The following is a 15669-nucleotide window of genomic DNA, read 5'->3' as shown; positions in this document are numbered from 1 at the left end:
AAGTCTTCATTAATATAAGTCCAAGGGGTCTATTTTTATTAACGTTTGAGGCTGGCTGGAAGCTGTGAAGTTCTCACTCACCAGCAGGTGGCAGGATGATCTACAAAAACTCATCTTTGTGACCCATTTTACCGCAAGACAGAAGGGAGTTTGGAAGAGTTTGACACACATCAGACGTCTGATGTTTTTTTCATCAATGTTGTTCATGTCCCACAATAACATAACATATGTTTGATTTTCATAAAGAGGATGAAAATCCTATTTGAAAATTGGTCCTCATCAAGATCGGAACATATAGTATGGACTTATATAGTCATTTATTAAACATTATATTTTTCTTTTTTCCATCATAAGCACTTTGTAATAAGCACTGTCTGTCACCTGCCTCACAGCCAGAAGGAAACAGGAAGCACATCTTTCTAAACTTTGGATGGAGCCTGTTTCTCTGAATGAAAGTGAAAGACAGACTGTTGTGAAGCTGCAGGAAATGATCTTTGGCAAATCTTACTAAACAGCTACCTGGAGCCTGAAGAAAGGATCAGGGAACTGAAACAGAGGAGTGAGGAAAAAGATAGAGGGATAGAAGAACTGAAACAGAGGCCTGAAGAGATAGAGAGAGGGAAGAAAGAGATGGAACAGACATATAACAAGACAAAAAAAGAATAATAAATCAAAAAAAGGAATTCATTGAAGAAAAAGAAAGGGAAATTGAAAAGCTGAAACAGGTGTGAGGAGACAGAGAGAGAGAGAGAGAGAGAGAGAGAACTAATGGAAAGAATGAAGAAATGTTTAAATTGTTGAGAGCTGCAACTAATCCAAAAGAAATATGAGGAGAAAGAGAGGAAGGTGAAAGAGCTGGAAGAACAGAATAATTGGAATAAGGAGACATCTGAGGAAAAGAAAAGGTAATAGAAAAGCTAAAACAGAGGTGTGAAGAGAAAGAGAGAGAAAGTAGTATTAGAAAGAGAGAATGAAGAGATAAATAAGTTGTTGACAGTCAAAACTACAACATGATAGATGGAATTGTTGGAAAAGAGGTGTGAGGAGAAAGAGAAGGAACAGGCTAAGAAAGAGAGCAAGGTAACAGAGGAGTTCAGGAGAGGAATGTTAACAGTGACACAGAAGTGTGAGGAAACAGAACAGAAGCTCAGGAGAGAGATAAAACAGCAAAATGAAAGACAAGGAGAGATTGAAGACCTGAAAAACAAGACTAAATGCATAGAAGATGATTTTGCACAGGAATCCACAGCTCCTGTCAGGAGTATTGGAAATGGATCTTTTAAGTGAGTATTGTTGCTGTCCCATTGAGACATCTAACTGGAGCTGGGCTAAATAGGCAATTGCATATTTTAAAGAAAATGAGAGGTTTCTGTTTCTGTATATTGAAAAACAAATATCCATGTAACATACAGGACATCTCCAAAGATTTCAAGAGAAAAGCCACAAATACAAATGATGGATTGCCAAGTAGAAAGTACACTTGATGAAAATGAGGAAATTATTAAAGCAATACTAAATGAAGTTCTAAAGGAAGATTCGGGAGCAGAGTTTTCAGAGAATCCCTGTGCAATTAACTAAATCTAGACAACCTGGTTCCATATCCAGAAGTATTAAAATCCCACTTACCTCTTCCCTTTGTATCAACTGTTAACAGCATCCCTCCTTCACCCCACCTCCACCATTTTCCCCTGTCCAAACGAGGGTCAGCTATGGAGTTAGATCCACTTCATCGGAGAATTGAATTTATATTGCTTAAATAAATGATTGAATCTGAATTTCAACCTTGTAGTACAGAAATTTAAACACTGAAATTGAATTTCATATTTGAGTGTCACAACTTTTAGTTCAATGTCAACACAGCTATCATCTTGGAAGAGACTGTGGTTCTCCAGGATATTGAAGACCTCCCATCTGCATTTGCATACTTGTTCGGCCTCCTGTATGCTATCAATATGGAATATCCAAAGAACTTCAAATACACATATGAGGTAATACGGAAGATTTTCATGGATCTCAGTGGTGGCAGCTGTTCTGAGCACAGTCTCTTAGGAATAAACTCCATGCAATGCTCAGATAGATGGCACCCCTCAGGCCTAGTTAATGTGAAGGCATCACATTTGCCAAAAACTCTGCAAGAAACGCACAATGACTTTTATCTGCTTACAGTCGTCCTATTCAGTGCCATCTGATGTTTTATGTTAAACAAAAATGTTTTTCTGAGTTTTTCATACACTTCAGGTTACCTATTGTGATGACTTGTGGGTATTCTAAGAAAGAAGGCATGATAGCACTTTATCTTGGTAACAGAAGAATGTTGATACTGTGACACCTTTGAAGTTATTTTGCCTATTATTGAATTTCTAAGTTTCGACTGGTTTCTCAATTCTGAAAAAAGGTGCAAAGACTTATCATTGATAGAGCTAATCACAAAACTGTCTACCAGTGTATTTATTTTATTTGTTTTTCATTTAGGCACTGTTGAGTAAAAACTGAGTCATAATGTTCATGGTATATTGAATTGGAATTGAGATATTTCAGGTGGGGTGATTGTTGGGTGGTTTGTGGACTCTGTACTATAATACATTTAGCCTAGTTGATGACAAAGACATTTGTAGATTGTCTTGAGTTTGATTTTAAGTTGATGTCTGAAGGAGTTCTGTTTTACATTTTGTCTTATGTATTTGTTTTACATTGAAGACATCTGTAAAGTGCTCAGATTTCTCTGAAAATTGGATCATTTTAATTCTATTCAGGAATGTGTGTGCAAGAGGTGTATTCTACCCTGCTTCTGAAATAAAGCACTTGTTGGATTAATTGAGTTTCTTCAGTTAGTTGTTTGTGCTCTTCATTGCTAGTTGTGTCAACTATAGTGCCCCTGACTTACATTATTGAGTCCTGAGATTAATTGGAAGAGCTAGTTGTTTTAAGTTAGAGTTTTGCACACTTTAGTTGAGATTACTCAGAAAAGGACTTGTAATAGGTTGCCTTACTTTAAGTTTAACCAGCAGATTATTTTTACAGTGTAAAGTACATAGTATACAATATACTGTATAGTATGGTGTTCGCACAACGTCCAAATCACATGTCCTATTTCACAGAACTTATCGTGGACGTTAAGTGACACATGGCTGTATTTAGGCCTGTAGGATTACCCTGCACTCACACCGACAGCCATTCATTTCCAATGGTCGCTGGATGAAACTGAGCGACATGGCGCGTCGGGTCGCCTGGCGATGTGATCTCCGAGACTTGCCGACTAAAAAAAACTTAGGCTAAGCTAAATTGCATGGTTGGTGCCCTGTAGACCCGGGTTCGAGGCCAGGTGGGGTGACTGCTCTCGCCCTTCGCTATATTCACATTTACTGTAACATTCTCCCTTGCCTTGAACATTTAGAGAAAAATCTTTACCATATCTTATCCACCCCTACAATCCCCCATGCCCCATAAATATTTGAAGCCAAGCAGCTATCATGACACCAAGAACCAAACTTTTTGATCTGTTGTTTTGCCTGTCACAATACTTTAGATACCACAATTGAGTGTGGTAAATTTACTGTCGTTGCACTCTTGGGTCACTTTCTTTCACTGATAGCCCATGACTTACATATACAGCAGTAATAGTAGAAAAATCTCTTCAGCGACAACACATCTATATTTTGCCTATATACATCCAAATTTCAACGCAAATATGACCACTTACAAAAGTGGTAACAAGGCTGCAAACAAAAAAACTGAATAAACTTTCTGCTAAAATCAGAATAATCTGTCTTATTTAGAGCATATAGTTTCATTCGTCTGTCAAAATGCAGCATATTTCCATCTACAGTGATCTAAATTTCATTAGGTTTTGAACTGAAAGTTAACTGTTTTGAACAGAGTATCTTAATGTCAGCAAAACTTGCTGCAGTTGTACAGAATTTTGCTGGTGGTGAGCAATGACTGAGAGGTATTCATGAATGTCGGAAGAAGTGGTGATTGAATGCATTCTGTATCAAAGCAACGCAAAAGTATACACAGTTCATATAGTCTACTGATATGGTGAATGTGTTAAGTGTTTTGAAAAAGTGAACATGGTATTGAGACACGTGTGAAAATGATTGTAAAAAACTGTAATAGGCCTGCCTTTAAGAAAATACGAACATACAACTCCACGATGAATATACCAGACAATGTAATAACATATAAATAAATATAAAATATAATATATATTTAAAATATTCACTAGTATATACATTTTTTAGAGAATTGATGCATCTCCTGGGCTCCATTTGTAGCCCACTTCCTCAAAACTACGTTAGCAATGCAATTGCTGTTTCGCTGTTGCTTGCTGCAGCCAGCTTGTGGGCATTGTTAACGTAGTTTTGAGGAAGTGGCCCAGCCAGCACACCCATGTGGGGCTCAAATGGGTTGCACCTGGGCTGATATGTGGGGCCCATCTGGGGCCCAGCCAATTTTGTCCTCGGTTTCCATGGAGGCCCCACATGGGTTAGCCCAGATGGGTTTATGATGGGCTCCATATATGGCCCATATGGGTAACCCAGGTTTCTCCCATTTGGGGCCTACAGGAGTCTGCCTACATGGGTTGATGATGGGAACCAGCTAGGTCTTATCTAGTGCTCAAATGGGCCATGGGTATATATATGGGCTACCATATTTGTCTGTTTGGGTTACCTTATTTTGCAGTAAACCCCTAAATACAAGTGTACATTTAACCTGCTACATTTAAAAGTACACTAAAATGTAAAATATATTGCTTCAATGAAGAGAGACCAGTAGTATAGTTCATGCTTTATTTTATTAAGAAAAGTGCAGTGCAGCTCCTCACTCCTCTGTAATCACTCTCCCAACGGCCCTTTGAAAAGAGAATAAATGAATCAACCATTTGCCAAATTTCAATTAGGTTCACTTCTTTTTACTACCTTCTTCACAGTTAAAACAGATGTGTTAGGTTAGCCTTAGGATTTTGGTGCCTCACATCAACATGATCTAGAATGATACATTCACAGTGATACCGCACTAAAGCGTAGATCACACTGAAAATAACTAAGCGGCAGCAATAAGCGTAACACAACGCCCAGATGGTAATAAATCTATGACTCTATCTCGTTGCTATGCACTAACGTTCTTGTCATTTCTAATGATCAGTTTCTATTAAGAATCTTACTGCTTTGATTGGTCAGAATGTCAGAAATGAATATTTGAATTTACAGTGTCTGCTTTAACTATCTCAGCACATTCAAAAGCTAAATTTGCCGCAGGTATACCTTCTAACAATAAAAAAGTCGCGCGAACTCTATGAGAGTATTACAGCACAGTTAATGTATTGTAATAGCTAGCAAGCCACTTGACAGACCCCTGCCAAAAATGGATAGCTACGTTAGGTAGCGACCTAGCCAGCCAGCCAGCCAATATTTGAACAATGTCTATTCTAGTAAGTATAACTATGGAAGTACGCGAAAGTATTAATTTCTTAATTTCACACATCTAAGAGTCATTAGCCTGCAAGGTTGTTAGCAGGCTACCAATAATTCGCTCAGATGAGAATGACACCTGCTTAAAAAATGTTAGCTAGCTAGCCAATATTTGAATATAACATAGCTAAACTTTAACATGCATCAGATTTCCGTCGCGCTCTAAAACGCTGCGTCAACCATTCAGAACGACATCTCAGCCAGACACAGCTTTGTTATTGAATATTTAATTAACTACAATAAACAATATATTCAGATATCCAACATTATGGCAACTGGGGGATAAGTTAGCTACCAAGCTGGCGATGTTAGCTAGATAGCTAACAAGTTAATGTGTAGCTGTAATTCTAACGTGACAAGAAGCCAAACTAATGTTTTGGTTAACATTATGTTGTGAAAACAATGTATTTCTAATAAATTCCAATTTTCAGTTCTAATGCAAAAGTATTGTAGCCTAGTTCTTACCTTGGGTACGATGACGGCAAATTCACCTTAAAGTAGGTTTGGCAGCAGAACGGCAGTTGCAGTACGGCGCGAGTGGAAAAGTCAGAATGGCAGTTGGGAGAGTGGCGCCAGTGGAAAAGGGGCATTGCTGTGTGTGTGCGCGCTTGTGATGCATATGCTCAAGAGGAGAAAATAAGTAATGCATTGATCCTTTTAAAGTGGACATGAAACAGCCTAATTTTGACGAGTTTTGTACAGAATTAAGTGTGTTGGAATTTATTTTCAGAAAAATTTAGATATAAAACAATTACACGTCAAATTATAATAGATTTAGGTTTGGTACTAACTTGAGCTTTCGCTCTAGCTCGCCACCATATTCATATTGCCGTTGTGTCACTGACTACGTCATGAGGTTGGTTCGTTGGAAAGCCGACCAAGAAAGACAGCAGTTGCGGCGGTGGTACGTAGAATTTCGAGAGAAACTTGATTGTTGTTCGAGAGAAAAGTAATTAAAAATCAATAAAAAATAATTTTTAAATCAATATTTTGTATCAAATTATTGATTTCTTTAGTAAGTAGCCATGTAATAAGGTGATAATGTACAGCTTCGCTTCGGGGTCCTGCATCACCCCGTCGGGGTTTATTTCGCAATAATGACCGGCTCGCTGTACATTATCCCTTACATATTATCTAATCATTATCTTGTAAACTAGATGGCTGTGCTTTGACGGGAAAAGACGTAACATAATCCTGGTCGTACCTTTTTCTGCTCTGCCAGATGGGCGGCACGCTGGACCCTTTCCTTACGGCTCACAGCTACTTCTTTGCTATTACACTGGGTCGGACGGTCTGTACACCCAATCTTATAAAAGGAAAAGTCAAACACAGGGAGCGGCCTCGGACTTCAGCTTGTGGGTCCGGCGAACCACCGCCTTAGTACGCCTGACTCTCGTCCACATCGTCCTCGTTTACAAAGTGCTCGCTACAAACCCTAGCATCACGGGTAACTGGGGGATTCTTTCGTTTCAGTGCAGCTAGCCAAAGATAAAGAACCGCTTGCCGCTTAAGAGGCAAAGTATGAACGTGGACAATCTTTCTTTGGTTTTGACTATAAAAAGTGACCCGCCTCACATCGCTTTTTAGTTTGGCCTTTCCTATCCACTGAGTCGGTGACTGTCAGTGCTGTCACTAGTTCGCTAATGTGTACTAATGTAGAATGTCCAAGACAACCAACCTCGTGACGTCACATTCTACGCTAAAACAAGATGGCGCTACACTTGTTTGAAAAATGTAACTTAGATTACTTATTTTTAATCCAGTTTCACTGACAGTGTTAAACCTATAAGGATTTATAGAGTGGGAATCCATCTTGTAAATTTTGCTAACTACATCTATTCATGTCCACTTTAAAGAGCAGAAAATTGGTTGGGCAAAATTGCATAACCAGTGTTGGCATTTTTAGATTTAGATTAGATTGAAATGTCTTAAACTTACCAGCTATAACATTTGCACATTAGCCCAAGTGTCAAAACAACAACAATAAAAAAATGTTTTCAACGGTGCATATATATGCAGATCACTTTGCTAGATACAATTTCATTTCATTTTCTGTTCTTTTCACTTTGGAGAAGGTAGCCCACTTGGGACCCATCCAGTACCCATGTTCGCTGGGTAAATGGTATGCCCATTTCTAGCCCATGTATATTCATCTGGGTTGCCCATGTGGGCTCCAACACCAACCCACTTAAAAGCCCACTCTTGGCCCATGCCCAGTTGAAGCCCACCTAGCCCAGGTAAAGCCCATGTGGGCCCCACTTGGTCGTGTTGGCTGGGGGCTACAAATGTATTGACAGGAGATTTTCTAAAAATGTAGGCTATAACAAATGTAAATATATATTTTATATTTATTTATATGTTATATTTAGGCTACGTCGTCTTTGCTATATTCATCCTAGAGTTGTATGTTCGTATTTTCTTAAAGGCAGGCATATTAATATGTCGCCCAATATATGCGTGAACCCACAAATCAGGTGTGTTCTCGCTGAAAAATATGTTTTGGTGGGAATTTCTTTTCCTATAAAGTGTGATCTTGCTTCAAACACTACCGTTTCACCATGGACTGCAAAGTAGCTAGCATTCGCAATCGCTGCTATGGGAACTAAAATAATAATGTAGGAACTAAAGTTTAAGAAAACGTTTCACAGCGTAAGAATATAAGATATATATATACCCTAATTGGACGTCGCTCGACTTTGTCCGCTGCTCATTTGCATAGAGTTGAACTTGGCTTAACTTTTTTTAGTCGCCAAGTCGCGGAGATCGCATCGCCAGGCGACGAGATTCGCCATGTCGCTCAGCGACAATTGGAAACGAATGACTTCCGGCCGTTTTTTCGCTCATCGTCGCTGCCGGTTTGAGCGCATGGTGATCGTGCAGTAGCGTAGTAGCCAGCCAGCAATATAGTGGGTCTGATTCTGAAGGTGATATTTTGAAGGTGATCCTTTTGCTAGTTTGGACAACATCTGTGTAGTGATAAAATGCGTTCCTTATCGTTGTTGTTGCAATAGCTGTCAGTTTTTGTGTGTGCGCGCGCCTGTTATGCATGTATTGAACATCATACGGTAACACAGTAACATTGCATGTGTGGCTGTTTTGAGTGGGCACCAAAGATTTTATTTGTTATTTGTATTATTATTATTTATTTTGTTGTTTTGTGTCTATTTCAATAATAAACTACGGTTAAAATATATTATTGTTTTGTATTTGCTTCATTATGTATTACATAAACAGTACAGATTCATAACTGAACAGCCTTACACATTCCCAGTCTTACCTAACTTATCTGGGATTGCTCTGTGCACAACAGTGCTTTCTGGTATGCATTCTTGTCTGCTTACAGCCCCAGCAGACACTGACAAGAAACAGCAATGTCCAGGTACACCAGCTGATCATATCCTCTAACAGCCTAAGAGTAGTCTGCAACTGAGTAATCTTCAAATAATAATTGCAATAAGATTCTGATAAATGCCAGACTCTTCTGAGGTGTAATCATAAAGTATGATGCCGTTTGTTATAAGATACGAATATGGTTGCTATAGTTTGGCAGGTTACGCTGTAGCTGGTGTTCTAACATCTTGAGCCATGTGCCCCTTTTTAAATTTGAGCACCTGCCCCTCTAAGGTCTCTGCACGGGCCTGGTCAGAGGGATAAGAACAACGAGAGCCTACCAGCTGTGAGTAACATTTAGTGTCTACTAACTAGGGCTGGGTATTGGCAGAGATGCCCCAATCCGATTCGATTCTATTCGGATTTGATATTGATTCGATAGGAATGAGATATGAAATACTATAGCTTTCCATATTTGGAGAGATGTTTAAAAAGCTCTAAAGGGAACACAAATTTACAAATGCAGAGTCACTGGAAACAAATTGTGAAAATCACTAAAGAAAAGGCCAAAGGCTTGTACAGTCATGCACCGCTTAACGTGCATTCGTACAATGCCCGTTCGCATATACGTCCGTAGTCCCATAAGGTTATAATAAAGTTTTAAAATCCTGATCGCAGAACGGGATGTAGCGGACGTAATCGGACGTAGTGAAGGCAACGCTTCCCGCACGCAACACGTCTATCTCATGTCTCATGGAAATAAAGAGATTGCGCTGCCAGGCGTATAATGATACAGTACATAGTATACTGTATAATACATATGTCATAATAGTCATAATAAATGCCTATGCTAATGTCTTATGTAGCCTATGTACTGTACTTTGTATCGTTGTTTTAATGTGAACTTTGCATACTTACAATTAAAAAGTTTGCCGTATAACAGTGTATGCTTCGACTCGTAAGTAGCAGCATCCAATCTTGTGCCTATTCCATATAGGTTTGTTAAGTATATAATATGGTGTTCGCACAACGTCCAAATCACATAACGTCCTATTTCACAGAACATATCGTGGACGTTAAGCGACGCATGGCTGTATACCAAAATCTTTTTATTTGAGGAACACATGGGTATAGGTCCTTAAAAACAAAACCAACCTGCATCATTACCTACTTATTAATGACACGAAGCAGCAATGTGTTTGCATTAGTTAGCTCAGGGAAAGCTGGTTTGTAAGATAGCTACAATGACTGACAAAACGTAGCTGACTGCCAGTAGCAACTCTGCAATTGTAAACGTTTTCTTGCTAGCTTAATATGAACAACTAGCTAGCTAGCTACCTAGCAAACGAACATGAATAACTATGTGTCTCTTGAATTGCGCTAAATTACATTGCATTTGTGAGCAAGTGTTGCTGTTCAGTTTAGCTAGCTAGTTAGTTAGGAAGTGGTTGTGGTTTAACTGTATTAAAGTTAAAGCTAAAAAGCTGTGACTGCACTGCACATATGAATATGTATACCAGGCATCTCCACGATTTCGGACACCCTTCTGCACGCATCATTTTTTTATTTATATCTCTACGTATCAACTACTAGTAATTGCATTTAATACGACTGTTAGGCTGGCTATGTTTAACCATTTCGGAAATGAACCTAGAAAACTGGAAAAATGCATATTAGCCTAAAAGATCGATCCATAAATTTTACAGATCTATATCGAATCGGACAAAATTTAAAAAACGATTAATCAAAAAACGATATTTTTGCACACCCCTAGTGGATTCTCCATTAATCTAGCCTATCAATCAATATGTTGCCTATCACTAACCTTATATCTAGCCTAACTAACTAAATTGCACCGTCAATCGCTATATGTCTCAAAATTTCTCTCCTCTCACAAAAACCCTCGAAGTTGGGATGTGACTTTTAAGCATTCTGGGAGTTTGCGTTTGAGACAGATGTGTGATCAGGTTTGTTCCAGACACTGTCAGTGATAATCAAACGTAGGAGCGGCGAGTATGCAACCTGTCGAAACAAGGGTGAAACGCACCAAAGCGTCACTTAGCCATGGTCACGTGACATGGTCGTTTTGAACCACATCTCCGTGCAATGTTTTGAAACGTCTGCGCTTCGGAAGCTCGAAACAGTGTCGAAACGTCAGTATCGAGCGTCCTATCCCTAGCCTTCGGCCCACCGCCTATTTCTATCGCTCATTTGCACGCCACGTCAATGATATTGTCGCGTTGTGACTGTCGCACAGAGAGTCAAGAAGCGGCGACAGTTGCAAAAAAAGGATTAGTCGTTTATTCCCCATAATTTTACAACTAGAAGTGGGTATCGGGAGGTGTCGCTAACTTTGCCCCGCCCCCCCCCCCCCCCCCCCAAAAAAAAACGTCTCTCTCTCCCCAACTCCAACCAGAACGGCCCCAAAAACCAAAACACTCTCTCCCCCTCCTCAATCAACCCATGACCTATCAATTTTCCTAATTATTCCCGCCCTGACACCTCCCCCCAATCAATGGCTAATTTCCCATGCAACAAATGTGACTGACACACACACTGGGGAATGACACACATGCACAGACAGGGACGGTGACACAGACAACTGCGTGCGTGTGTGGGGGGGTTAACCACGGCGCTACACTGCCCCCCTTGTTGTGGATATCCCCCTGGTCTGGGCCAAATGGACTGAGGGTCTTCCTCCACATTTTGATGCCTTCCGGAAAATAATAAGTCCTCACAGAGTCTGATGCAATCATGGTTTATTGCATATGGTGATCAATCACATACAGTAAACCGGGTTGGTCCACGGAGCAACAGGTGTATATGCGGTGTGTATACATTCACAAACACTCCCCAATCATTCTGCCCTTCCCCCAGCCTGCATCCATCCTTTGTGCCTTTTCTCACTCTTCCTATCCCAGACCACAATTTCCAACTCCTCCCAGGCTCCTCCTTCAAGATCATCCCATTTTCCATTTAATACACCATTATTTAATTTTTAAGTTGTTACATTTACCCCGCCTGGAAAGTCCCATAAACTCCATAGTCATTAATTGTATATTATTTTTAAACATAACACTTCTGAAATTTCCCATTATTTCCACTCCACACCTATATGATTTTTAAACATAATTAAATAATACACAGCATATATGCCTGGAATATTACCATTATTTCCAGGCCCACGTTTGAATAATAAAAAAGGTTAAATAACTCAGCGGTGCTGCAGACTGTAAGAAGGCACACAGATATCTATGTGCCATAAGCTGCAAGATTAGGCTTTAAAACAAAGGGTTAATGTAAGAACTAGGCCCCGTCTGGACACGGCCCAGGAGATGGGCCGCGAGAGCAAGACAAAGAAGAATTAAACCCCGCAAAGGGGGGTTCTAGCTGTATGACTCCTAAAAGTCATATTCTAGCTGTATGACTCCTAAAAGAAAATATAAAACTAAAATGGGATGCATATGTTAAAAGGAGGCAAAAACAAGCTGACACGCTGTAGGGGTATGTCAGGGGGAGGAGATACAATAAGTGAAGGTGGCATGACTATGAAACCAGAGAAAAAAGATACAATAAGCGTAGACTATTAAAATAGGAGCCAATAGGAGAAGTGAAGGGAGAGAAGATACAATAAGCATAGATTATGAACCAATAGGAGAAGTGAAGGGAGAAAAGATACAATAAGCATAGACCATGAACCAATAGGAGAAGGTGGCATGACTATGGAACAGCAACATAGTGCACAAAGGTTCTGGGGTGACTTCCAGGGAGGGCCAATGCTGAAGGCAGTGTTCCTTCTCCAAGGTCACCCACTGTCCTGTAATAGCCCCCAAGATTAGATTACCCCCCTAGCAGTGTCTTACAATGGCCTACATGCAATGTTTATGACCTAGGGTAACCCCCCAGCATTACTTAGACATAGAATCACATCATATTACTTTTCAGTAGTAGTGCTTAATGCATACAATATTTTCCACCATACATAGTATAATAAAATACATATTATTTAAGGCTAACATATTAGATTGTGTGGTTTCCTTATACACTTCCAGACCTCCACATGTACAGTAAAGTAAATAGCTAATGTAATATATCAATAACTTCAGTTAATATGTCAATAACTGTGGTTAAAATCAAAAGCTAACATCTGATGGCAATGCTTATGATGTTTGCTGGCAATAACTTATTTCTACCATGTAACAAGCTTAATTGTACTACGTCACGCTCCGCTTTTCTCGGGGGGGGGGGGGGGTGAAAGTGGCAATACTCATAATTTACTTATGGGGTATACACTTTATCAAAAATTTTCCACCACATTGCTAGTGTGGCAGAGCTGAAATGAGTAGCTCGTGTGAGTCCTGCATAAAGCCTGTGGGGTAGCGATTAGCAGGTAGCCAAGCGGTTGCAGCAGTACGTCACTCCCTGAGACCTAGTTAACTAGCTTTGCTTCCAATAGGCTGAGTACAATTTGTTTTCAGCTCAACTGGCAACGACACTTAGAGTAAGGATTTGGCAGTGAACAGTGAGAACCTCGGTTTGAAACTCGCTCCCTCCTGAGTCACATGTGACATATAGTTAACATACACAACGCAGTCTACACCCGTTACACTTGCTATGCTATTACACATAGGGTGACAATATTCCGTTTTCTGTCCAACTAGCTTACATAACATTGGATATAATTTCACACAGTTTCATCATGATAATGTGTGAAGCCTGCAGCAAAATGATTACAACTTAACTAGCACAATATTGATTTGATTAACTTTCATTGCGGAGTCATCATAAAGGTTTTCTGTGATTGTATTGACTAGATCCTGAGCTCAGTAAAGGGAATTTTATATATTGAGTCTTTTGGGGTTTCTTATGCCTAGAATTAGCCAAGGAGGTTGTATGGTTCATTTGGTTGCTGTTCTGAAAGTTTGATAAATTGTGCATAATGACATGTATATTTAATTGTGCAACAAATGTGTTTTGGGTGTCAGACTCATACTGTATTTCAATGCGAATTCAGGGGCACTTTGGAAATATTTTGGACTTGTTGAGAATGGTGCTTTCTTTTTTTTTGTTGGTGGTGGTGGGGTGGGCTGGTGGTGCTGAAGGGGGGGTTCGCCCAGGGCACCATACAAGCTAGAACTACCACTGATGACATAGGTAGCCTGGGGGTTGTCTAACTGTGTTGCATTCTTGTTAGCTTACTAACTGACTGGTTTGAAATGAACTAACTTGTGGACCTAACCACGAAAAGGGAGCGCTTGTCAGCCTGAGAGGATCTCAAAATGAAAATGTTACTCAAGTCAGCTGACAGAAGTCGGTGACCCTGGTAACTACTTAAATAAATACCATGCCAGCCTCTCTCAAATCAACTGTAAATTTGTCATCAAACTTAGTTTTCTTAATGGTTTTATTAGTTTTCATCTGAATTATTCAAACATGGTATGAAATGTAATTGAAGGCTTTTGTTTGTAACTCAATTCAGTACATTGCACTTTATAAATAGTAACATTTGCACATCATGTGTTTCAAACAACCACAAAAACACAGGAAAAGACTGAGACAATCAGCTTTTGATGACATGTCTGCTTCTACTCACCTATAACACAGAAAAAAAAAATCACATGCGTGGTTATTTATTCCTCTGGATTGGCATGAGTCAAATGTCATTCTCTCTCATTTATGAATACAAAAGGATTAACAAGGAAAAGGTGCACTGTGCAGGGACGGCTGGTATAAATGGGCTAACAGGGTTAAGCCCTCCCTATGTTTTACAATAAAGATGAGAAAATTATTGTTAAAAAACCTTTTTTAAAATTTTGGTGGAACCTAGAGCAGCAACAGCACCAAATAGTCACAAGTAAAACACAGAATATATCTAAATGGGCTTATTTTTTACAGCCCAAACACAGTGGCATCAGCTTCCATTCATCTTCTGTGTCAAGTGAGTGACATTTGTCGTGGCACGCCCCCTTGATTTGTTGATCATTTGGGCTAAATTCATCCGGCCCAGTACCCGGAAGTCTCAGGCGGTCATGTGCCGGTTAATTTGAACGCTGTTTTCCAACTATTGATAAGTATCCGAGAAAGTCCGGCGAAGCTAGATCATTTATTGTATCAGACTATATATTTGTCATCTAGAATACAAGTAACTGACAGCTATTGACTGTCTGTTTTGCACATTTCTTCTAATAATCACATGATCACGGGAAAGTGTGGAGGTAGTGTAGCATAGTGGTTAAGGAGCAGGACTCGTAACCGAAAGGTTGCCAGTTCGATCCCCGCTGGGACACTGCTGCTGTTCCCTTAGGCAAGGTACTTAACCCACAATTGCCTCACTAAATATCCAGCTGTATAAATGGATAACATTGTAAAGAACTGTAACCTATGTAAGTTGCTTTGGATAAAAGTGTCTGCTAAATGAATAAATGTGAAGGTAGAGTGGCTAAAATAAAGACGTAGCTAGTTAATAGCTGACACTAGCTCTCTAGCTAGATAACCTTTTCACTATTTGTCAACCAACGTTAGCTAGTTAGTATTGTCAAATAGTTATCAGTCACTCTAATATAGTGATGATATATTGAAGGCTTATTTTGTTGGTTAAAATAAGAGGTCATTTTGAACCTATCCCTCAAAGCTTTTAAAAACGGTAGCTAAATGACGGGAAATACTCCAAGTTAGCTTATCGATCTGGCAAGTTGAACATTAAAAAATCAGAATGATTCAACTTTTTACATTGTTGCTGGATATTTTTTTTTCGGATTATACCTCAAAGAACGGCCAACGCTGCTTGTGACTAGCCACTATTAGGAACTATTCGAGCCTTTGGGACTTCATACAAAAATCACCGGACTTCAATGACATGGTGATTAAC

This window comes from Megalops cyprinoides, chromosome 11 (assembly GCF_013368585.1).
Source record: "Megalops cyprinoides isolate fMegCyp1 chromosome 11, fMegCyp1.pri, whole genome shotgun sequence".
In the NCBI taxonomy this organism is placed as follows: Eukaryota; Metazoa; Chordata; class Actinopteri; order Elopiformes; family Megalopidae; genus Megalops; species Megalops cyprinoides.
Note: the sequence above shows the minus strand (reverse complement) of the source record.